Source organism: Bufo bufo, chromosome 8, assembly GCF_905171765.1.
Source record: "Bufo bufo chromosome 8, aBufBuf1.1, whole genome shotgun sequence".
In the NCBI taxonomy this organism is placed as follows: Eukaryota; Metazoa; Chordata; class Amphibia; order Anura; family Bufonidae; genus Bufo; species Bufo bufo.
In genome coordinates this window covers 217,250,280-217,274,797 of record NC_053396.1, presented here as the reverse complement: position 1 = coordinate 217,274,797, position 24,518 = coordinate 217,250,280, and positions in this window count along the sequence as shown.

Below are 24,518 nucleotides of genomic sequence, written 5' to 3'. Positions count from 1 at the left end.
GTTGGTCAGATCTTTACGCTTGCTCATTTTTCCTGTGTTTACTACAGTAACTTTAATTTCTGCCTAATATAAATGTGTCTTTATTACATTTCCTCTTGGCTCAGTATAAAAAAATCTGATTTTACGATACTGTGTCATGAGATGTCTATCCTTTTATGCGTGTGCCACCCAGTGGTTTTGCTGTGAATTGCAGCCCTTTTATAAAAGGATTATGGACATTGATCCAGGGATTTATTCTGTGGATCAAAATAGCAGGATTACAGGTTGGACTTGATGGATATTTGTCTTTTTCCAACCTTAACAACTATGTAACTACATAACTATGTATTATACTGACACGGGTTTTCTCATCACAAATTGGAGTCCTTAAAAGGAATCTGTCACCATGACCATAGACTATTATTAGCAGTAATAAATCAGTAGTACTGCAGATAAGGAGTCTAGATCACCATTTCTTATTTTCATTATGTCCCCTGATCCCCAGATGTCAGTTTTCAAAGCTGCACTGTGCATGCATAGCAGTCCTGACAATGTATTTCAGTGCAGCTTTGAGTGCTGACCGCAGGGGGCCCGGGGGTGGGTGCAGAGGACAGTAGGAAAATAAAAAAAATGATCTGGACTCATGATCAGAACTACTATTAATGTATTACTGCAAATAATGGTTCATGACTATGGTGACAGATTCTCTTTAACAAAATTTGAGCTATGGTAAGGGTAGATACTTTTTGAAAATATAACTCTTTCACCAGAGCCATTTCCACAAGATGATCAATGTAAATCACTTCAGCAATTAGTGGTTTTATGATTTTATGGCTGGTCAGTGTATGCATGTATGTACATACAGTACAATCCTTAACCAAATTATGCTAATTTATCCTGTTTGCATTGAGCATAACTACTTCCTGCACACTTAGAGTTTAAGGGAAAGAAAAAGGAAAGGAATAATTTTTTTAGCACAGTTATTTTTTATTGATTAGCTATAGGTGGATTATACACTCACCTAAAGAATTATTAGGAACACTTGTTCTATTTCTCATTAATGCAATTATCTAGTCAACCAATCACATGGCAGTTGCTTCAATGCATTTAGGGGTGTGGTCCTGGTCAAGACAATCTCCTGAACTCCAAACTGAATGTCAGAATGGGAAAGAAAGGTGATTTAAGCAATTTTGAGCGTGGCATGGTTGTTGGTGCCCGACGGGCCGGTCTGAGTATTTCACTATCTGCTCAGTTACTGGGATTTTCACGCACAACCATTTCTAGGGTTTACAAAGAATGGTGTGAAAAGCGAAAAACATCCAGTATGCGGCCGTCCTGTGGGCAAAAATGCCTTGTGGATGCTGGAGGTCAGAGGAGAATGGGCCGACTGATTCAAGCTGATAGAAGAGCAACGTTGACTGAAATAACCACTCGTTACAACCAGCAAAGCATTTGTGAAGCCACAACACGCACAACCGTGAGGCGGATGGGCTACAACAGCAGAAGACCCCACCGGGTACCACTCATCTCCACTACAAATAGGAAAAAGAGGCTACAATTTGCACGAGCTCACCAAAATTGGACTGTTGAAGACTGGAAAAATGTTGCCTGGTCTAATGAGTCTCGATTTCTGTTGAGACATTCAAATGGTAGAGTCCGAATTTGCCATAAACAGAATGAGAACATGTATCCATCCTCTGATGGCTACTTCCAGCAGGATAATGCACCATGTCACAAAGCTCCAATCATTTCACATTGGTTTTTTGAACATGACAATGAGTTCACTGTACTAAAATGGCCCCTACAATCACCAGATCTCAACCCAATAGAGCATCTTTGGGATGTGGTGGAACGGGAGCTTCGTGCCCTGGATGTGCATCCCTCAAATCTCCATCAACTGCAAGATGCTATCCTATCAATATGGGCCAACATTTTTAAAGAATGCTATCAGCACCTTGTTGAATCAATGCCACGTAGAATTACGGCAGTTCTGAAGGCAAAAGGGGGTCCAACACCGTATTAGTATGGTGTTCCTAATAATTCTTTAGCTGAGTGTAGATTAGCACTTAGTCCCAGGCAGCTGCTCCAAAGGGTATTCAGATTGTAATATGCTTAACAAAACACAACAGATGATTGAAAAAGTATCCTACATATTTCAATTTAGCTGTCAAGCTGTTTCTCTCACGAGGTGTCGGAATATTTGTTTATCATTAAAATTTGACAAGTAAGTAAGATTAGATTTTTATTTTTCATTGTTAATATAGTGGCAATGCATTCTGCATCACTTTACAGACATCACTTTTCATCACACACTGTTACCAGTGGAGCTCACAATCAAACTTCCCAATCAGAATGTCTTTGGAGTGTGGAAGAAAACCGGAGTACCCTGAGGAAACCCACACAAACACAGGGAGAAAATGCAAACTCCATGTCAATGTTGCCCTTAGATTAAAACAAAGCACACCTCTTGTGGAAGGCACCAATACTAACCACTAAGCCACCACACTGCCCTAGGTGCTGACGCAAACAAAATGACTCACGATAACACATTGCTGCCATACTGATTACAGTTGCATATTTTTTGTGGGAGACAAAGCTTGGTCTTTTGGAGTTTCATTTAAAGGGGTTGCCACATCTGAGACAATGGGGGCATATGCATATGCATTGCGCCCTTCATCACTTTTGAGACTCCGTTTAGGAGATAGGTGCCGATCCCAGTGGTAGGACCCACACCCATCAGACAATCGGGGGATATCCTAGATGTATGCCCTCATTGTCTCAGATGAGAAAACCCCTTCAACCCCCGTTGCCAATTAATAAGTTAAACTAGAAAAGCTACAATTTCTGGGGAAATTGTGTGAAGTGTTCTTGCCTCCACCAGTAGTCTACAACTAGAGTGGGTGGAGCAACTGGGTGGAGTGGCTTGAGTAACTGTTGTGTAGTTGGAGTGGCTGGAGTAACTGTGGAAAGGTTGGACTGGGCAGAGTAACTTTATAGAGTGGGCAGAGTAACTGTGTTGAGTGTTTGGAGTGAGTAAACATAGTAAACATTGCACTAACCAATTGATTGATCAAATTTAAAACAGTGCCACATGGCAAGCTTGATAGCGTGAGAAATACATTTCCACTTTTATTTATTTATATAGCACATTTAATTCCAATGTTGTTGCCCAAAGTGCTTCAAAGTTACATTAAGACATACATTTATAAAAACATTAGCAGCCGATTTGTGTAGGTGGGCTTGAAAATGAGAGAGTGGTGGCAGTTTAGAAATCATGTCCTGATTTCTCAGCTCACACTCTAGCTTTTGTCAGCTCTCACTCTAGTTTTGAACATTCCACCATCCATTCCTATGGGACCAATTTCGCCACAAAAACGCCAATATTTTGTGAACCATTCGGTGAAACGTTATACAAAGTAATAGTACACCAATCGGGAATAATCTGCACATTTCGGTATATTACTGTCTATGTAGTGTAAAAACTGTGGGAGGAGTTAGGGTGGTAAATTTGGCTATAATAATAGGAATATATGTGAGATAACAGTAAGTGGTCTTGCCATGCAAGAACACTTAATTAGAGGTCTCCTATCAAATATCAGCATTATCGCAATCCCATACCTAACACTTGTTTGCCCACTCCACATTCAAAAAAGGTTTCAATGACTTTTTAATTCAAAATAACATTGAGGCTTATGACAAAGTATAGAAATCTTGTTCCACACATCCTTTCCCTTTGGCCCAACCTCTTTTTAAAAGGAAGATGGACATTGATCCAGGGATTTGTTCCATGGATCGATATAGCAAGATTACAGGTTGCACTTGATGGACTTTTGTCTTTTACCAACCTTAACAACTATTTAACTATTTCCATGACCCATGGGCCAATTTGTTTGCCATTAAGTGGTGATAACCTGTACATGACTTTCCACTTTGGCGGAACCTTATTATAAGCAAAAAGGATGGAAAAATACCAGGGTGAAGCCTACTCTCTCCAAAGGACCCATATTAGCCACATGATCTACCTCTGTAGTGAAGATATCGTAAAAAAAACAGGCCACGCCACATTAATGAAATAATGTGTTAATAACAATGCGTTAGCCTTTTTTTGGTGTTTGCTATTTCTGTAGACTGGCACTTATTACTCTCCTTTAGAATACTAGAAATTGGATCACACTGATATATGATTCATTTAGATTACTTCAAATCTTTGCCATATGCACATCAAATAGCCTTCCTGATACAAATGTTAGAACACAGTCATTTTATTTCTAGGGGAAGACAGGCTGTGTTCATAAAAATTTTAATAAAAGGACACAAGATGAAAACAATCTTTGAGATTTGAATCCCAACTGCATAATTAAAAATGACTGCAAAAAATATACTAGTATTCAGAGTATAGCACGGAGTGTGTGTTTGATATAGAGGAGTATTTGGCAGTAAATAATCAGTTTAAGAGTCCCTCTGTGAGTAATTAAAAAAGCCATTTAAAAGTAAAAAGATTAAAATAAGTTATATTTTTGTGTTGATGGCTGATTAACTCTGTGACAAAACCCAAAAAATTGTGACTGTAAAAGTAGGATATCTGTAATACACTTGCCATTCTCCCAAGAGAGTCCAGTGGCTCAAGAAAAATGTCAGACTTACTGTAGCCGATGACCCCTTCATTTTAGAACTTGATGCCTTCACAAGTATTGAGTAGTGTTGAGCGCGAATATTCGAATTGCAAATTTTTATTGCGAATATCGCAACTTCGAGAATTCGCGAAGAATAAGAATATTTGCCTCTATATTCGTTAAAACGAAATTTCGTTTCCTTTTAAGCTAATAAAATAATAGAAATATAATTTATTAGGCCCAATGCATTTAGAACAACTCACATATTATAAATCACACACAAGCTGTAAGCAAAAGCAGCTAACAGTAGTTTGGATGAGCCAGCTAACCATTACACGAACAGAATTTTTTTACGAATTTAATGGTAGCGAATTTTCGCATACAATATAAGAAAGAGTCAAAATTATATGAGTATTGGGAAGAGCCAGCTAACCATTACACGAACAGAATTTTTTTAGGAATTTAATGGTAGCGAATTTTCGCATACAATATAAGAAAGAGTCAAAATTATATGAGTAACTGAACACTTTTTACATGTCAAGTGAATTCTCGGCACGGTTGCTTGTCATGGAACATAACCTAGCCTTTGCCTTTGCGGAAAAAAAAACGTCTTTACAACATGTGATCCGCACACAAGCTTTAAGCATTAGCAATAAGCATAGTAATACTTGACTGATGAAATGACTCGAAATTTTTCGAAAATAGTGCTATATATACGAAAATCAAGAATATAGCACTATATTCGAAAAATACGAAAAATACGGCATATTCGTAATATTCTAAAAGACGGAGTTAGAGCAATATTACGAATATTCTAAAAGACGAAGTTAGAGCAGTATTAAGAAATTTCGTAAAATACACATATAGATTGTAATTTAGCTAATATACTGCTAAAGTAATTTTTTTAATTGTGTACATATTTTCCAAAAACTGAAGTTCCGAAGAGGCCAAAAAAATTCGATAAGAAAAAAAAAGGATTATAGCACTATATTAGCTAAATTACAATCTATGTGTATTATACGAAATTTCTAAATATTGCTCTAACTTCGTCTTTTAGAATATTCGTAATATTGCTCTAACTCCGTCTTTTAGAATATTACGAATATTCTAAAAGACGAAGTTAGAGCAGTATTAAGAAATTTCGTAAAATACACATATTAGCCTAGCCATAGTCATAGGAACGTTGCCTTATACAGGAAAAAAAATCGTATGAAAAATTTATTCGCATATTATTCGCGAAAAATAAAATAATAACGAATATTCGATTTCGACGGAAATAATGCGAATATTCATTTGAATATTCACGAAATATCGCGAAATCGAATATGGTACCTCCCGCTCATCACTAGTATTGAGCTACACAACTAAGAATTGAGGCAAGGCCACAGATGATTTGACATTGCCCAGATGTTATTAAGCTGTAGATGTGTTAGATGAATAGCAGCCAGATGTTTTGCATGTATCCTGCATTTCTACATTCCTTTGGTTTCTATAAAAAGAAGGAAGACTTTTGCAGGACTGATGTCTGATATGTATGCTCTGAGTCAGATCAGATATTTCCTCCTGTTGCTCCAAGCAACGTATTGCAGTAGCACCACCTTCCCCAGTCTTTCTCTTCTACTTTTGGTTTTACGCTAGAAGAATTTTTGATGACTGAGGAGGGTTACAAGCATTTATAAAGCATCTGTAGACAGTAAAAGTTGAACTACACAATGTCAGCAGGTGAGGAACATGCCATATTGCCAAGTAAAACTTATTACAAAGTCAATGGACAAGAGGAAACAGTTCAGAGAATTTTAGATACTTTTATAAATGACAAATTATAGAGTGCAATACAGTGTTAAAGTCAATACTTAATTTTTTTGAATGTCTTTTTGTGCTGTGGGGTTTTGCTTTGGTAGACAGGATTAGCGGACACAGTATAGAGGCAAGAACAAGTTCTTTGGATCAAACAGTTCAGTGTTTTATTCACACTTTAGGCAAGGGACAAAACAAGCAGTCATAAACAAACAAAAAGTCACCTTGCAGTGTTGGAGGTAATTCACACTATGCTGCAATTCTGCTTCAAAGAGTCCTTGAGCATAGCAGCACCAACCAGTTTTCACGCAAAACAGGTAGCAAGCCTTCATCCAGACACAAGGCTCCCAGATCCCGACACAGAGATCTGACTTCTGAGCCCAGCTGTCTATTTAAGGACAGCCAGGTGCTGCCAAAAGCCCGACCAGCACTTAAAAGTCTGTCCGGTATTTAACCTCACATGGCTGTAAATCAGCCCAGCAACACATGCTGGGAGGAAAATACCTGTTTTCCCAGATAAAACCTTTCACTGTGTCAACCCTGAGGGGGTGAACACACGCCAGACAGTGTACCCGGGACAGGGCATCCGCGTTTCCCTGTAACCAGGCTGCCCTGTGTTCCACCGAAAGCTTAAAGTTTTGTAGGGAGAGAAACCATCGGGTGACCCGGACATTTCTGTCCTTGGCCTGGCTCATCCACTTGAGAGGGGAATGGTCAGTCACCAGGCAGAATTTTCTCCCCAATAAATAATACCAGAGAGATTCTAGTGCCCACTTGATAGCCAGGCACTCTCTCTCCACTGTACTATACCGGGTCTCAGCTGGGGTGAGCTTACGGCTGAGGAAGACAAGGAGATGCTTCTCCCCGTTGACTTCCTGAGACCAGCAAAACCGGGCACCCGCACAGGGCTGATTTCAAAAGCAGAGAAAGCCTCTTCCGCCCGATCATCCCAGCGAAACATTGTTGACTTGTGTTCCTTCTAGAGTCCTGTCAAGGACATGGCTAGAGTAGCAAAGTGGGGAACAAACCTCATGTAATAGCCCACCATTACCAGGAATTACTTTATTTGCCTAGTGGTGACAGGTCGGGGCCAATTCCGTATCTCCTCTATTTTGTTCACTTGGGGTTTGATGACTCTGCGCCCAATAACATACCCCAGGTACTTAGTCGCTTCTAACTCTATCGCACATTTTTGGGATTAGTGGTTAGGCCAGCTTTCCGAAGGGAGTCCACTACAGCTTGTACTTTGGGTAGGTAACTTTCCCAGTCGGCACTGTGGATGACAATATTGTCCAGGTAAGCCGAAGCGTACCGACGATGTGGACGAAGCACAATGTCCATTAGTCGCTGAAAAGTTGTGGGGGCGCCATGCAGACCAAAGGGTAAGACCTTATATTGATACAGCCCCTCAGGCGTGATGAAGGCAGTTTTCTATTTGGCAGGCTCCATTAAGGGCACCTGCCAGTACCCTTTCGTCAGGTCCAAAACAGAAAATTACTGGACTTGTCCTAACCTCCACATAAAAGTGTGAATATGCTGGGGGCTAGTTATCTGGCAGATCGGGAAAGACTTACAAAACTCTTTCACTTCTTTGAATATGCTGGGCCAGTAAAACCGCTGTAGAAAATGATCCTAGGTTTTCTGCAGCCCCAGGTGACCCCCGAGAATGTGTTGGTGGGCTAGATCTAACATTATCTTGCGATAAGCCTTGGGGATCACCAACTGTTCAATAGGCTAACCCCATAGTTGGTTTACCCGATACAACATATCCTGATGAACCACAAAATGGGGAAACACTGACTCTGCCCCAGGTTGTTGTGGTTCACCATCTACTATTAACACATTTTCCTAGGCGCGGGATAGGGTTGGGTCCCAGCTTTAGGTGGTACCAAAATTATCCCTGGAGACATTGAGGTCTGCCAATTCAGGACCCGGCGGCAAGTCCTCCATGTCTCCCACCATCACACTTAGCGGGGTTGTCTCCCCGTCTTCCACCGAAGTGGCGGTCACACCTACTGCTGACCCTTTGGTCTCTGGCTCCCAGGGTTCTGGTCACTCCCTGAGCTGGGCCACTATGCTAGGGTTACCCCTGTCTCATGGGTATCAGTCACTCTCATAGCATGCCACAGTGCTGGGAAGCCCGGGAAATCTCTCTATTATGAGTTTATAATGTATATTTGTCACGACAGCCACCTTGTGGGTCCATCTACCGGCCACTGTGGTTAGAGACACCATCGAGGTGGGGTAGTCTTTTAAATCTCCATGGTTGCACATCAACCCAACTTTCCGGCCAGTATACTCAGTGGATCGCACCAGGGTAGCCCTTACTAGGGTCACCAGACTCCCTGAGTTCAGCAGAGCCTCCGCCGGAGTGCCTCCCACTTCCACCTGGCACAAATGATCTTGAGATTCTGGTGTACCTGTTGCTCCCAGCCTCCTAGCATATAGCGACTGATGCTAGCCATAGTTAGTGTCCATGGGCTCAACCCGATGGGGACAGTCAGTCTATACATGGCCAGGCTCTTGACACCGCCAGCAGACTATCGGAGCCAGGTCCGCCATTGGTACATCCCAGGCGGGTTTTATTGGCTCAAATCTCCGGGCCTGGAAGAAGATGGGAACTTGGGTCAATAATGGCATCTGAGAATGTAGATTTAGTGGCTGTTACGGAGACATGGTTTAATGAAAGAAATGACTGGGACATAACCATACCAGGGTACTCTTTATACAGAAGAGACAGAGAAGGCAAGAAAGGAGGAGGAGTGGCCCTGTATGTGAAAGATAGCATTAAATCTAACCTAATACAAGTTGGTGAGGCCAACATAGAGTCAGTTTGGGTTACGTTGCAGTTTGCTAACCATGCAGTAACTCGTGTAGGTGTGATATATAGACCACCTGGTCAAGTTAAAGAACTAGATGATCTACTAGTTGAAGAAATAGCTAAAATGACAATGAAAGGAGAAGTTATCATTATGGGAGATTTCAATCTTCCAGATATAAACTGGAAAACCAAAATAGCAAGTTCTACCAGGAGTACAGATATTCTAAATTCCCTACTGGGGTTATCTCTACAACAAGTGGTTGAGGAGCCAACCCGGAGGGAGGCCATTTTGGATTTGGTATTCACAAACGGGGATTCGGTATATGATGTCATTGTAGGCGAAACCTTGGGATCTAGTGATCACCAGTCAGTGTGGTTTAATATAAGAACTGTGAAAGAGTCCCACCACACAAAAACAAAAGTTTTAGATTTTAGAAAAACAGACTTTTCAAAAATGAAATTAGTCATAAATGAGTCCTTATCAGACTGGAACGGATTACATGGAGTCCAGGAGAAATGGGACTACTTAAAAGGTGCATTATTGAAGGCAACAGAAAATTGCATTAGACTCGTCAGTAAAAGCAAAAAAAGGAGGAGACCAATGTGGTACTCAGCAGAAGTGGCCCAAATCATTAAAAATAAAAAGCTAGCATTTTGTAATTATAAAAAAACTCAGAGCAATGAAGATAAGGAAATCTACAAGATTAGGCAGAGAGAGGCCAAGCAAGTTATAAGAACTTCTAAAGCGCAGGCAGAAGAAAAACTAGCTCAGTCTATGAAAAAAGGGGATAAGACATTCTTCAGATATATAAATGAAAAAAGGAAATTAAAACAAGGAATAACTAAATTAAAAACAAAGGACGGAAGGTATGTAGAAGAGAATAAAGGGCTAGCCGACTGCCTTAATGAATACTTCTGTTCAGTTTTTACAAAAGAAAAAGGAGAAGGACCTCCACTAGAAAGAATGACTATTAAATCGTTTGATGCATGTATCTTTACAGAGGAAGATGTTCTAAGTTTGCTGTCTAAGGTGAAGACAGATAAGTCACAGGGGCCTGATGAGATACACCCAAAATTATTAAAAGAGCTTAGTGGTGAGCTGGCAAAACCGTTAACAGATTTATTTAACCAATCATTAGTAACAGGAGTCGTCCCGGAAGATTGGAAATTGGCAAATGTCGTGCCCATTCACAAGAAAGGTAGTAGGGAGGAATCGAGCAACTATAGACCAGTGAGTCTGACATCAATAGTAGGCAAATTAATGGAAACCCTATTAAAGGATAGGATTGTGGAACATCTAAAATCCCATGGATTGCAAGATGAAAAACAACATGGGTTTACTTCAGGGAGATCATGTCAAACAAATCTTATAGATTTTTTTGACTGGGTGAATAAAATAATAGACGGTGGAGGTGCAGTAGACATCGCATATCTAGATTTTAGTAAGGCTTTTGACACTGTCCCACATAGAAGACTTATCAATAAACTGCAGTCATTGAGCATGGACTCCCATATTGTTGAGTGGATTAGGCAGTGGCTGAGTGACAGACAACAGAGGGTTGTAGTCAATGGAGAACATTCAAAACAAGGTAATGTTACCAGTGGGGTTCCACAGGGATCTGTACTGGGACCGATTTTGTTTAATATCTTCATAAGTGATATTGCAAAAGGCCTCGCTGGTAAGGTTTGTCTTTTTGCTGATGACACAAAGATATGTAACAGGGTTGATGTTCCTGGAGGGAAACGCCAAATGGAAAAGGATTTAGGAAAACTAGAAGAATGGTCAGAACTCTGGAAACTGAAATTTAATGTGGATAAGTGCAAGATAATGCACCTGGGGCGTAAAAACCCAAGGGCAGAATATAGAATATTTGACACAGTCCTGACCTCAGTATCTGAGGAAAGGGATTTAGGAGTAATTATTTCAGAAGACTTAAAGGTGGGAAGACAATGTAATAGAGCAGCACGAAATGCCAGCAGAATGCTTGGATGTATAGGGAGAGGTATAAGCAGTAGAAAGAGTGAAGTGCTTATGCCGCTGTACAGAACACTGGTGAGACCTCACTTGGAGTATTGTGCGCAGTACTGGAGGCCATATCTCCAGAAGGATATAGATACTCTAGAGAGAGTTCAGAGAAGAGCTACTAAACTAGTACATGGATTGCAGGATAAAACTTACCAGGAAAGGTTAAAGGACCTTAATATGTATAGCTTGGAAGAAAGAAGAGACAGAGGGGATATGATAGAAACTTTTAAATACATAAAGGGAATCAACTCGGTAAAGGAAGAGAGCATATTTAAAAGAAGAAAAACTACCACAAGAGGACACAGTTTTAAATTAGAGGGGCAAAGGTTTAAAAGTAATATAAGGAAGTATTACTTTACTGAGAGAGTAGTGGATGCATGGAATAGCCTTCCTGCAGAAGTGGTAGCTGCAAATACAGTGAAGGGGTTTAAGCATGCATGGGATAGGCATAAGGCCATCCTTCATATAAGATAGGGCCGGGGGCTATCCATAGTATTCAGTATATTGGGCAGACTAGATGGGCCAAATGGTTCTTATCTGCCGACACATTCTATGTCTAAGATTTCCAGGGTTTGCCGACCCCCCTCCCAACAGAACCCTCCTTTATATTCCTGGTAGCTTCTTAGCATTCACTAGATCCACCATCTCAAGGGCATTACCAGGAGACACCTGACCGATCCAGTGCTGGAGAGGGTATGGCAAAGCCCTCCAGAACATATCGGATAACAGATAATCCAGCACAGTAGGTGAAGTAAGTTATAATACTAGGGTCTTGCAGGCTCAGCCAGGTTGAACCCCCACTGATGCACCCGCTGGGCCTAGACCAACACATTCACCCCCAGTCTTGCCAGAATCTCACCATTGACTTTCTGGCAAGTCAAAATACACCCGCTGGGAATCAGATGCCAGAAATGGAGCGACAACCTAAGCCCACTGGTCACGGGGTAGTTTTTCCCTGATGGCCACTTTCTCGCACACCGCCAGGTAGGTTTTCGATGTCGTCACCTTAGGAATCGCAGAACGGACTGCTTTCCAGGCATCGTGGACGCTGGGGGTTGCTCCTGCTGTCTGCAAATCCATAATGTGTTGTAGCAGCAACTGGTTAGTCTCCTGCTGCTGCATATTAGCCTTGTGTTGCTGCAGGTTTGTCTCTTGCTGCTGCAGATTAGCCTTCATGAGGGCCTTCACAAAAGCCTCCATTTTGTCATGGGGCACTGGTTGAAATAAAGCTGGTTTAATGTACGACATACAACCGTGCCTGAAAAATGCAGAAACCAAAATAATCGCCATTCACGCCAGCCTCACTGCTCATGCCCGCACCCTCCTCTAATTGTGGAGTTTCGCTCTTGTAGACAGGTTTAGCGGACGCAATATAGAGGCATCAGCAAGTTCTTTGGATCAAATAGTTCAGTGTTTTATTCACAGTTTAGGCAAGTGACAAAACAAGCAGTCATAAACAAGCAAAAAGTCACCTTGCGGTGTTGGTAGTAATTTACACCATGCGTCAATTCTGCTTCAAAGAGTCACAGTCGGCTCTATAAATATATCACATAATCGACCCAGTCCAATAAACATCAAAACATCATAAAAAAATAATAATAATAACTGTAAAAAAAAAATTGTCACCTTACCTCACAAAAAGTGCAACACCAAGTGATCAAAAAGGCGTATATCCCACAAAATGGTACCAATAAAACCATCACCTCATCCCGCAAAAAATGAGCCCCTATATAATAAAATCTCTCAAAAAATATAAAAACTATAGCTCTCAGAACATGGACACATTAAAACATAATTATTTTGTTTCAAAAATGCTATTATTGTGTAAAACTTTAATAAATAAGAAAAAGTATACATATTAGGTATTGCCACGTCCATAACAATCTGCTCTATAAAAATGTCACTTGACCGAACCCCTCAGGTGAACGCTGTAAAATTAAGTAAATAAAAACTGTGCTAAAACAACCAATATTTTGGTCACCTTGCCCCATAAAGTGTTATAATGAATGATCAAAAAATCATATGTACCAAAAATAGTACCAATAAAACTGGCACCTCATCCCCTATTTTCCAAAATGGGATCACTTCTTCAGAGTTTCTACTGTAAGGGTGCATCAGGGGGGCTTCAAATGGGACATGGCATCTAAAAACCATGTGGAGTTCCTTTTCTTCTGCGCCCTGCCATGTGCCCATACAGCAGTTTATGACCACATGTGGGGTGTTTCTGTAAACCGCAGAATCTGGGTTATAAATATTGAGTTTTGTTTGGCTGTTAACCATCGATGTGTTAAAGAAAAAATTGGATTAAAATGGAAAATCTGCCAAAAAAGTGAAATTTAAAAATTTCATCTCCATTTTCCTTTAATTCTTGTGTAACGCCTAAAGGGTTAACAAGTTTGTAAAATCGGTTTTAAGTAACTTGAGGGGTGTAGTTTCTACAATGGGGTCATTTATGGGGGTATCCACTATGTAGGCCCCACAAAGTAACTTCAGACCTGAACTGGTCCTTAAAAAGTGGGTTTTGGCAATTTTCTTGAAAATTTGAAGAATTGCTTCTAAACTTCTAAGCCTTCTGACGTCCTAAAAAAATAAAATGACATTTCCAAAATGATGCCAACATAAAGTAGACATATGGGGAATGTTAAATAATAAATATTTTATGAGGTATCACTTTCTGTTTTAAAAGCAGAGAAATTTAAATTTAGAAAATTGCGAATTTTTCAAAATTTTTGGTAAATTTGGGATTTTTTCATAATATAAAGGTCAAATTTATGACTATCATGAAGTACAATGGGTCACGAGAAAACAATCTCTGAATTACTTGGATAAGTAAAGGTGTTCCAAAGTTATTACCACATAAAGTGAGATATGTCAGTTTTGCAAAATTAGGCCTGGTCAGGAAGGGGGCAAATGGCCCAGATTGGAAGTGGTTAATGAAATCCAAAGAGTTTTAAGGGTGGACACATTCTGTATGTTTCTGACAGCATCATGCCCCAAAGTATAATAATGGAAAAAATCTAGAAGCAATTTAGTATTTTTATTTTATAATGGTGTTTATTGAGTATATGATTGCTTTATACACACTAAGCTACAGTACTTTGTGCAGCCCAATTCTGCTAGGTTTCACAAAGCCATATTATTCTGGCTTTCCGCACTACTAAAGCTCCCTAGTGGTGGCTGCAGGCATAAAGATCTTCTCATCTATAATACGAAGAAGGGAAGTGAAGTTCTGCATCAGATGAAACAATGCTCTGATATATGGTGAACAATGAATATTGAAAAGTGAATCAGCACAGATGTTTAGACCTGAGAATGGATATCTTGATAAAAGATAATATAAAGGAACACGTAATCACCATCTGTGGATATTGATTAGTTAAGTTACTAAAAAGTCACATTTTGCTGTCATTTTATATCTGTATGAATTTTGCGGCTTTATCTATTTTAAGATGTGCCTTTCTCACCAGACCATTATGAATATGTTTTCTACCTATGCCCACCATTGCCACCGCGCCTGGTAAGCTAAACATCAGCTTGGAAGCTGCCGGACATCTACGCCTGTAACTAGATAATAACAATATCAGACATAAGTGGAAATAATTCACAAATCACCCATTTGATAAACTTTCCATTTTAAAACACAGATATGATTATTCCATACAGATACATAAGTGCACTTCAAATCTGTTATTTTGTTTCAATATCTACAAAATATAATAATAATAAAAAAAAAGATTTGGGCACTTCCAAGGTTTGTCTATTAAATCACACATCAAAGACCTGTCTGCCACCGATGAGTGCAAGAGTGTTGTTCATGCTTGTATAACCTTTTGCCATCAAAGCACTTCACATGCTTTTATTCTATCACTTTATCCAGTTTTGACCTTGCAGTTATCTCTTACTGGATAAGATACAGTAAGTTGCAAATGTTACTAAATTCCCTGGGGGGGTGTATGAGTTATAATAAAATGAAAGTCTAAAGAATTATTTTAACTTGCTGAACTTAACGGTCATGTAGAGTTTTATCTATCGATCTATCAATCAATCTATCTATCTATCTATCTATCTATCTAATGTATCTATCTATTGTGGGGTTTCTGGCAGACAGGATTAGCGGACACAGTATAGAGGCAACAACAAGTTCTTTGGATCAAACAGTTCATTATTTTATTCACACTTTATGCAAGTGACAAAACAAGCAGTCATAATCAAACAAAAAGTCACCTTGCAGTGTTGGAGGTAATTCACACCATGCAGCAATTCTGCATCAAAGAGTCCTTGACCATAGCAGCAAAAACCTGTTTTCATGCCAAACAGGTAGCAAGCCTTCTGCGCTTAGCTGCCTATTTAAGGACAGCCAGGTGCTGCCAAAACCCGGACCGGCACTTAAAATCCGGTCCAGTATTTGACCTCACCTGGCTGTAAATCAGCCCAGAAGTACGTGCTGGGAGGAAAATACCTGTTTTCCCAGACAAAACCTCTCACTGTGTCAACCCTGAGGGGGTGAACAAATGCCAGACAATGTACCCGGGACAGGGCATCCGCATTTCCTTGTAACCAGGCTGCCCTGTGTTCCACCGGAAACTTAACGTTTTTGCAGGGAGAGAAACCATCGGGTGACCCGGGCATTTCTGTCCTTGGCCTGGCTCATCCAATTGAGAGGGGAGTGGTCAGCCACCAGGCGGAATTTTCTCCCCAATAAATAATGGCGGAGAGATTCTAGTGCCCACTTGATAGCCAGGCACTCTCTCTCCACTATACTATACCGGGTGTCGGCTGGGGTGAGCTTATGGCTGAAGAAGACAACGGGTTGCCCATCCCCGTTAACTTCTTGAGACAGTACAGCACCGAGGCCTACTTCGGTAGCATCGGTCTTTACTATAAACTTTTTTGAAGTCGGGCGTCACCAAAACCGTGGACCCGCACAGGGCCGACTTCAAAGCGGAGAAAGCCTCTTCTGCCCGATCATCCCAGCGAACCATCATTGACTAGTGTCCCTTAGAAGAGTCCTGTCAGGGGCGCAGCTAGAGTAGCAAAGTGGGGAACAAACCTCATGTAATAGCCCACCATTCCCAGGAATTACTTTATTTGCCTAGTGGTGACAGGTCGGGGCCAATTCCGTATCTCCTCTATTTTGTTCACTTGGGGTTTGATGACTCTGCTCCCAATAACATACCCCAGGTACTTAGTCTCTTCTAACCGTAACGCACATTTTTTGGGGTTAGTGGTTAGGCCAGCTTTCTAAAGGCAGTCCACTACAGCCTGCACTTTGGGTAGGTGACTTTCCCAGTCGGTACTGTGGATGACAATATCGTCCAGGTAAGCCGAAGCGTACCGAATACGTGGATGAAGCACGATGTCCATTAGTCACTGAAAAGTGGTGGGGGCACCATGCAGACCAAAGGGCAAGACCTTATATTGATACAGCCTCTCAGGCGTGATGAAGGCAGCTTTCTCTTTGGCAGCCTCCGTTAAGGGAACCTGTCAGTATCCTTTCATGAAGTCCAAAACAGAAAAATACCTGGCTTGTCCTAACCTCTTGATGAGCTCATCCACCCATGGCATGGGATACGCATCGAATTTGGAAACCTCGTTAAGTTTTCGAAAGTCGTTACAAAACCGCAAAGTCCCGCCCGGCTTTGGTATCAATACTATAGGACTGACCCACTCACTTTTTGACTCCTCAATGATGTCTAGCTGCAACATTAGCTGCATCTCCTCCGATATGGCTTGTTGCCGAGCCTCGGGTACCCGGTATGGTTTTAATCAGACTTTTGCCTGAGGCTCAGTGACAATGCCATGCTGGATTATGGAAGTGCGTCCAGGGAGGTCCGAGAACACATCTGTGTTCCAACTAACAAACTCCCTGGCTTCCTGAGTCTGTTTGGAGGAGAGGCTTTCAGCAATTTTTTCTGTCAAAGCCTCCTCTCTTGCATCAGACAAAGGGGTGGTACCTCTTCTCCTAGAAAACCCGGCCGGGGGCTGTCTTCTGTACAGGTTTCCCTATCTTGCCACGGTTTTACTAAATTCACATGGAAAACCTGGGCAAAAGCACCTGGCTGGTGTGCCTTGTAGTTTGCATCTCCAATTTTCTCGAGTACCTCGTAGTGCCCCTGCCACCTAGCCAGGAACTTACTGTGCACAGTTGGCACCAGAACCAATACCTGATCACCCGAGTTAAAGATCTGGACACTAGCCTGCCGATTACTGACCCGACTTTGGGCTCAATGAGCTGCCTCCATATGCTCCCTAACAAGAAGCAACACTGTCTCTATTCGATCTTGCATCTGGGTAACGTACTCAATGACACATTTATGTGGAGTGGGTTGTTGTTCCAACGCCTCTTTGGCCACGTCCAAGAGACCGCTAGGGTGTCTGCCATATAGCAGTTCGAAGGGTGAGAACCCAGTAGAGGCCTGGGGTACCTTTCACACTGCAAACATGAGATAGGGCAGAAGGAGGTCCCAGTCCTTCCCATCTTTAGACACTACCTTTTTCAACATATTTTTAATGTTTGCTTAACCCCTTAACGACCCAGGACGACAATGCTCGTCCTCAATCGCCGGCACTTAGCGCTCGAGGATGAGGGTTCTCGTCCTGCAGTCGTTCCTCCCCCCGTGTGCGGTCCCCCCGATCAGAAGCAGAGATCCGGTGGTTACTGACAGCCGGTGGATTAACCCCTCATATGCTGCGGTCAGCGCTGACCGCGGCATATGGGAGGTTTGCGCTCCCTCACCTCATGCATCGGGTCCCCGCGCTGGTGTGGCGGGGATTCGATGGTTGCCATGGCAGCCCCAAGCCATTCCAAGGCTTGTGGCCTGTCATGTACGGAAGCCTAAGAGGCCCAACCCCCAGGCTGGGTCTCCTAGGCAACTGTTAGCATCTTACAGTGTAAGACACTAACAGTTCAATACAGCACAATACAGATGTACAAACAAGACCCTGTCCCATAGTGGGACAAAAGATAAAGTGAAAAAAAAAAAGTTAATAAAATTAAAGTTTTACAAAAAAATTAAAAGTTTAAAGTAAAAAAAAAAAAAGCGTCCTTTTCCAAAATTAAAGTAAAAAAAAATGTAAAAAAAATAGGAAAAAAACATATAGACATATCGTTGCGTTCGTATCGACCAGCTCTATAAACATATCACATGACCTAACCCCTCAGATGAACACCGTAAAAAATTTAAACTGTGCTAAATAAACAATTTTTTTGTCACCTTACATCACAAAAAATATAACAGCAAGCATTCAAAAAGGCATACGCCAACCAAAATAGTACTACCAATCTAACCATCACCTCATCCCGCAAAAAATGAGACCCTACTTGAGACAATCGCCCAAAAAATAAAAAAACTATGGCTCAGAATATGGAGACACTAAAACATCTTTTTATTGTTTTAAAAAAAGCTGTTATTGTGTAAAACTTACATAAATAAAAAAAAGTATACATATTAGGTATCGCCACGTCCATATCGACCGGCTCTATAAAAATATCACATGACCTAACACCGTAAAAAGTAAAAAATAAAAACTGTGCTAAATAAACAATTTTTGGTCACCTTACATCACAAAAAGTGTAATAGCAAGCGATCAAAAAGTCATATGCACCCCAAAATAGTGCCAATCAAACCGTTATCTCATCCCGCAAAAATCCTACCCTACCCAAGAAAATCTCCCAAAAACTGAAAAAACTATGGCTCTTAGACTATTGAAACACTAAAACATGATTTTTCAAAAAAGAAATCATTGTGTAAAACTTACATAAATAAAAAAAGTATACATATTAGCTATCGCCGCATCCGTATCGACCGGCTCTATAAAAATATCACATGATCTAACCCCTCAGGTGAACACCGTAAAAAAATAAAAATAAAAATTGTTTAAAAAAGCAATTTTTTGTCATCTTACATCACAAAAAGTGTAATAGCAAGCGATCATTAAGTCATATGCACCCCAAAATACTGCCAATCAAATCGTCATCTCATCCCACAAAAAATGAGAACCTACTTAAGATAATCGCCCAAAAACTGAAAAAACTATGGCTCTCAGACTATGGAGACACTAAAACATGATTTTTTTTTGTTTCAAAAATGAAATCATTGTGTAAAACTTATATAAATATTTTTTTTTATATACATATTAGGTATCGCCGCGTCCGTGACAACCTGCTCTATAAAAATACCACATGATCTAACCTGTCAATTTTTTGTTACCTTGCCTCACAAAAAGTGTAATATTGAGCAACCAAAAATCATATGTACCCTAAACTAGTACCAAAAAAACCTCCACCCTATCTAGTTGTTTCTAAAATGGGGTCACTTTTTTGGAGATTCTACTCTAGGGGTGCATCAGGGGGGCTTCAAATGGGACATGGGGTAACAAAAAACAGTCTAGCAAAATCTGCCTTTCAAAAACCGTATGGCATTCCTTTCCTTCTGCGCCCTGCCGTGTGCCTATACAGCAGTTTACAACCACATATGGGGTGTTTCTGTAAACTACAGAATCAGAACCATAAATATTGAGTTTTGTTTGGCTGTTAACCCTTGCTTTGTTACTGGAAAAAATTGATTAAAATGGAAAATTTGCCAAAAAATGTAAATTCTGAAATTTCACCTCTATTTGCCAATAACTCTTGTGGAACACCTAAAGGGTTAACGACATTTGTAAAATCAGTTTTGAATACCTTGAGGGGTGTAGTTTCTTAGATGAGGTCAATTTTATGGAGTTTCTACTCTATGGGTGCATCAGGAGGGCTTCAAATGGGACATGGTGTCTAAAAAAACAGTCTAGCAAAATCTGCCTTCCAAAAACGGTATGGCATTCCTTTCCTTCTGCTCCCTGCCGTGTGCCCATACAGCAGTTTACGACCACATATGGGGTGTTTCTGTAAACTACAGAATCAGAACCATAAATATTGAGTTTTGTTTGGCTGTTAACCCTTGCTTTGTTACTGGAAAAAATTGATTAAAATGGAAAATTTGCCAAAAAATTTAAATTCTGAAATTTCACCTCTATTTGCCAATAACTCTTGTGGAACACCTAAAGGGTTAACGACATTTGTAAAATCAGTTTTGAATACCTTGAGGGGTGTAGTTTCTTAGATGAGGTCAATTTTATGGAGTTTCTACTCTAGGGGTGCATCAGGAGGGCTTCAAATGGGACATGGTTTCTAAAAAAAACAGTCTAGCAAAATCTGCCTTCCAAAAACGGTATGGCATTCCTTTCCTTCTGCTCCCTGCCGTGTGCCCATACAGCAGTTTACGACCACATATGGGGTGTTTCTGTAAACTACAGAATCAGGGCCATAAATAATGACTTTTGTTTGGCTGTTAACCCTTGCTTTGTTACTGGAAAAAATGGATTTAAATGGAAAATTTGCCAAAAAATTTAAATTCTGAAATTTCATCTCTATTTGCCAATAACTCTTGTGGAACACCTAAAGGGTTAACATTGTTTGTAAAATCAGTTTTGAATACCTTGAGGAGTGTAGTATCTTAGATGGGGTCACTTTTATGGAGTTTCTACTCTAGGGGTGCATCAGGGGGGCTTCAAATGGGACATGGTGTCTAAAAAAACTGTCTAGCAAAATCTGCCTTCCAAAAACCGTATGACATTCCTTTCCTTCTGCGCCATGCCGTGTCCCCATACAGCAGTTTACGAACACATATGGGGTGTTTCTGAAAACTACAGAATCAGGGCCATAAATAATGAGATTTGTTTGGCTGTTAACCCTTGCTTTGTTACTGGAAAAAATAGATTAAAATGGAAAATTTTCCCAAAAATTTAAATTCGGAAATTTCATCTCTATTTGTCAATAACTCTTGTGGAACACCTAAAGGTTAACAACATTTGTAAAATCTGTCACTTTTTTGGAGTTTCTACTGTAGGGGTGCATCAGGGGGGATTCAAATGGGACAAAAAAGTGAAATTGAAATTGTATCTCTATTTTCCATATTTTTTTGTTAAACACCTAAAGGGTTAACAACGTTTGTAAAATCAGTTTTGAATACCTTGCGGGGTGTAGTTTCTAGAAAGGTGTCATTTTTGGGTGGTTTCTATCATGTAAGCTTCACAAAGTGACTTCAGACCTGAACTTGTCCTTAAAAAGTTGGTTTTTGAAAATTTCAGAGATTTCTAGATTTACAGTACAGACCAAAAGTTTGGACACACCTTCTCATTCAAAGAGTTTTCTTTATTTTCATGACTATGAAAATTGTAGATTCACACTGAAGGCATCAAAACTATGAAAATTAACACATGTGGAATTATATACATAACAAACAAGTGTGAAACAACTGAAAATATGTCATATTCTAAATTCTTCAAAGTAGCCACCTTTTGCTTTGATTACTGCTTTGCACACTCTTGGCATTCTCTTGATGAGCTTCAAGAGGTAGTCCCCTGAAATGGTTTTCACTTCACAGGTGTGCCCTGTCAGGTTTAATAAGTGGGATTTATTGCCTTATAAATTGTCACGACTGTGACTGATCCAGACAGGTCTGGGAGGAGAAGGTCGCAGCGACTTGCTACTCGCGATAGCTTGTGAGTTATCTCCATGGTTCAGGGTATGTCATCCGGGTTTTGCCTTGTGAACCTTTTTGTCCTGACTGGGAGTTTGTAGGCATCCTTCTCAGGTGAGTCCTTACTTCCAGTTCTATTCTGACCTTTGAAGGAGATCGTTTGATGGTGTTGCTGTGGAGCTCTTGTCCGGCGTGGACTGTCGTGATTGGGATCGCCTTCTCTGCTCGTGACTGGATAAGTCTATCTCTGCTATAGTTTGTTTGTTGCTGTCTTCCCCTGCTGTTCTCCTAGACATGAGTGATGGTGACTAGTGCTCCCATCGGCCTTTCCCCACTCTAGGCTTGTTAGGGTGACTGAGGGTTTAGGCATCCTGCTCGCCGCACGGGTTCACACCCCGTCTAGGGTATCAGGGCAGACAGGTGCCAGCTTAGGGTTAGTCAGGGGTGGCCATACTATTCCCATCCGTAGATAAAGGTCCCCCTTCCCCTCCGTCTGGTGCGACATGACAGCTGCTGGGATAGCAGTCGTGACATAAATGGGGTTGGGACCATCATTTGCGTTGAGGAGAAGTCAGGTGGATACACAGGTTGATAGTCCTACTGAATAGACTGTTAGAATTTGTATTATGGCAAGAAAAAAGCAGCTAAGTAAAGAAAAACGAGTGGCCATCATTACTTTAGGAAATGAAGGTCAGTCAGTCAGCCGAAAAAAGGGGAAAACTTTGAAAGTAAGGGCTATTTGACCATGAAGGAGAGTGATGGGGGGCTGCGCCAGATGACCTGGCCTCCACAGTCACCGGACCTGAACCCAATCGAGATGGTTTGGGGTGAGCTGGACCGCAGAGTGAAGGCAAAAGGGCCAACAAGTGCTAAGCATCTCTGGGAACTCCTTCAAGACTGTTGGAAGACCATTTCAGGGGACTACCTCTTGAAGCTCATCAAGAGAATGCCAAGAGTGTGCAAAGCAGTAATCAAAGCAAAAGGTGGCTACTTTGAAAAACCTAGAATATGACATATTTTCAGTTGTTTCACACTTGTTTGTTATGTATATATGTTAATTCATAGTTTTGATGCCTTCATAGTCATGAAAATAAAGAAAACTCTTTGAATGAGAAGGTGTGTCCAAACTTTTGGTCTGTACTGTACTTCTAAACTTCTAAGCAGCCTTGTAACGTCCCCCAAAAATAAAATGTCATTCCCAAAATGATCCTAACATGAAGAAGACATATGGGAAATGTAAAGTAATAACTATTTTTGTAGGTATTAATATTTATGATAGAAGTAGAGAAATTGAAACTTGGAAATTTGCAAATTTTTCCAAGTTTTTGGCAAATTTGGTATTTTTTTATAAATAAAAATGATTTTTTTTTTAATCCATTTTACCAGTGTCATGAAGTACAACATGTGACTAAAAAACATTCTCAGAATGGCCTGGATAAGTCAAAGCGTTTTAAATAGGGATGTGGGAACCCGAACTGTACAGTTCGGGTTCGTACCGAATTTTGGGGTGTCCGTGACACGGACCCGAACCCGAACATTTTCGTAAAAGTCTGGGTTCGGGTTCGGTGTTCGGCACTTTCTTGGCGCTTTTTGAAAGGCTGCAAAGCAGCCAATCAACAAGCATCATACTACTTGCCCCAAGAGGCCATCACAGCCTTGCCTACTATTGGCATGGCTGTGATTGGCCAGTGCAGCATGTGACCCAGCCTCTATATAAGCTTGGGTCACGTAGCGCTGCACGTCACTCTGCTGATTCAAGCATAGAGAGAGGTTGCTGCTGCGACGTTAGGGCGAGATTAGGCAGATTAACGCCTCCAAAAGACTTCATTCTGTGATCGATCTCCAGCTGTGGATCATTGAAGTGCTAATATCGACTTGCTCACTTTTTTTAGGCTGCCCAGAGCGTTTTTAGATCACTTTTTTCTGGGGTGATCGGCGGCCATTTTGTGGCTTGTGGTGCGCCAGCACAAGCTACCACCAAGTGCTTTTAACCATCAATAGTGTGGTTATTTTTTGCTATATCCTACATCAGCTGCAGGCTGAGCCTGTGTCACCGAAGTGCATTTAACCATCAACAGTGTGGTTATTTTTTGGCCATATACTACATCAGGTGCAGGCTGAGCCTGTGTCACCCAAGTGCATTTAACCATAAACAGTGTGGTTATTTTTTGGCCATATACTACATCAGGTGCAGGCTGAGCCTGTGTCACCCAAGTGCATTTAACCATCAACAGTGTGGTTAATTTTTGGCCATATACTACATCAGGTGCAGGCTGAGCCTGTGTCACCCAAGTGCATTTAACCATCAACAGTGTGGTTAATTTTTGGCCATATACTACATCAGGTGCAGGCTGAGACTGTGTCACCCAAGTGCATTTAACCATCAATAGTGTGGTTATTTTTTGGCCATATACTACATCAGGGGCAAGTTGAGCCTGTCACCCAGCGCAAAAAAAATAGGCCTCACATTTCTATTCAACCAAATCTGTACTGTTTTAGCTGGTCAAATTATTTGTAGTGACCGTAAAAGCACAGTTTTTGTTCTGGGTTGAAAAACTATTCAAAAATTTGCAATTCTCAAAATAAGTAGTTTATGCTATATCAGGCCTACTTTAAATCTATCCCAAAAAGGATATCTTAGATTCAAGGTGCTGATAGTGTCATTCAGAAAAACTTAACACACACGCTACCGTGCAGATACAAGTCTAATTCTGTGATTAAACGTATACCTGTCACACAGCGCAAAAAAAAATAGGCCTCACATT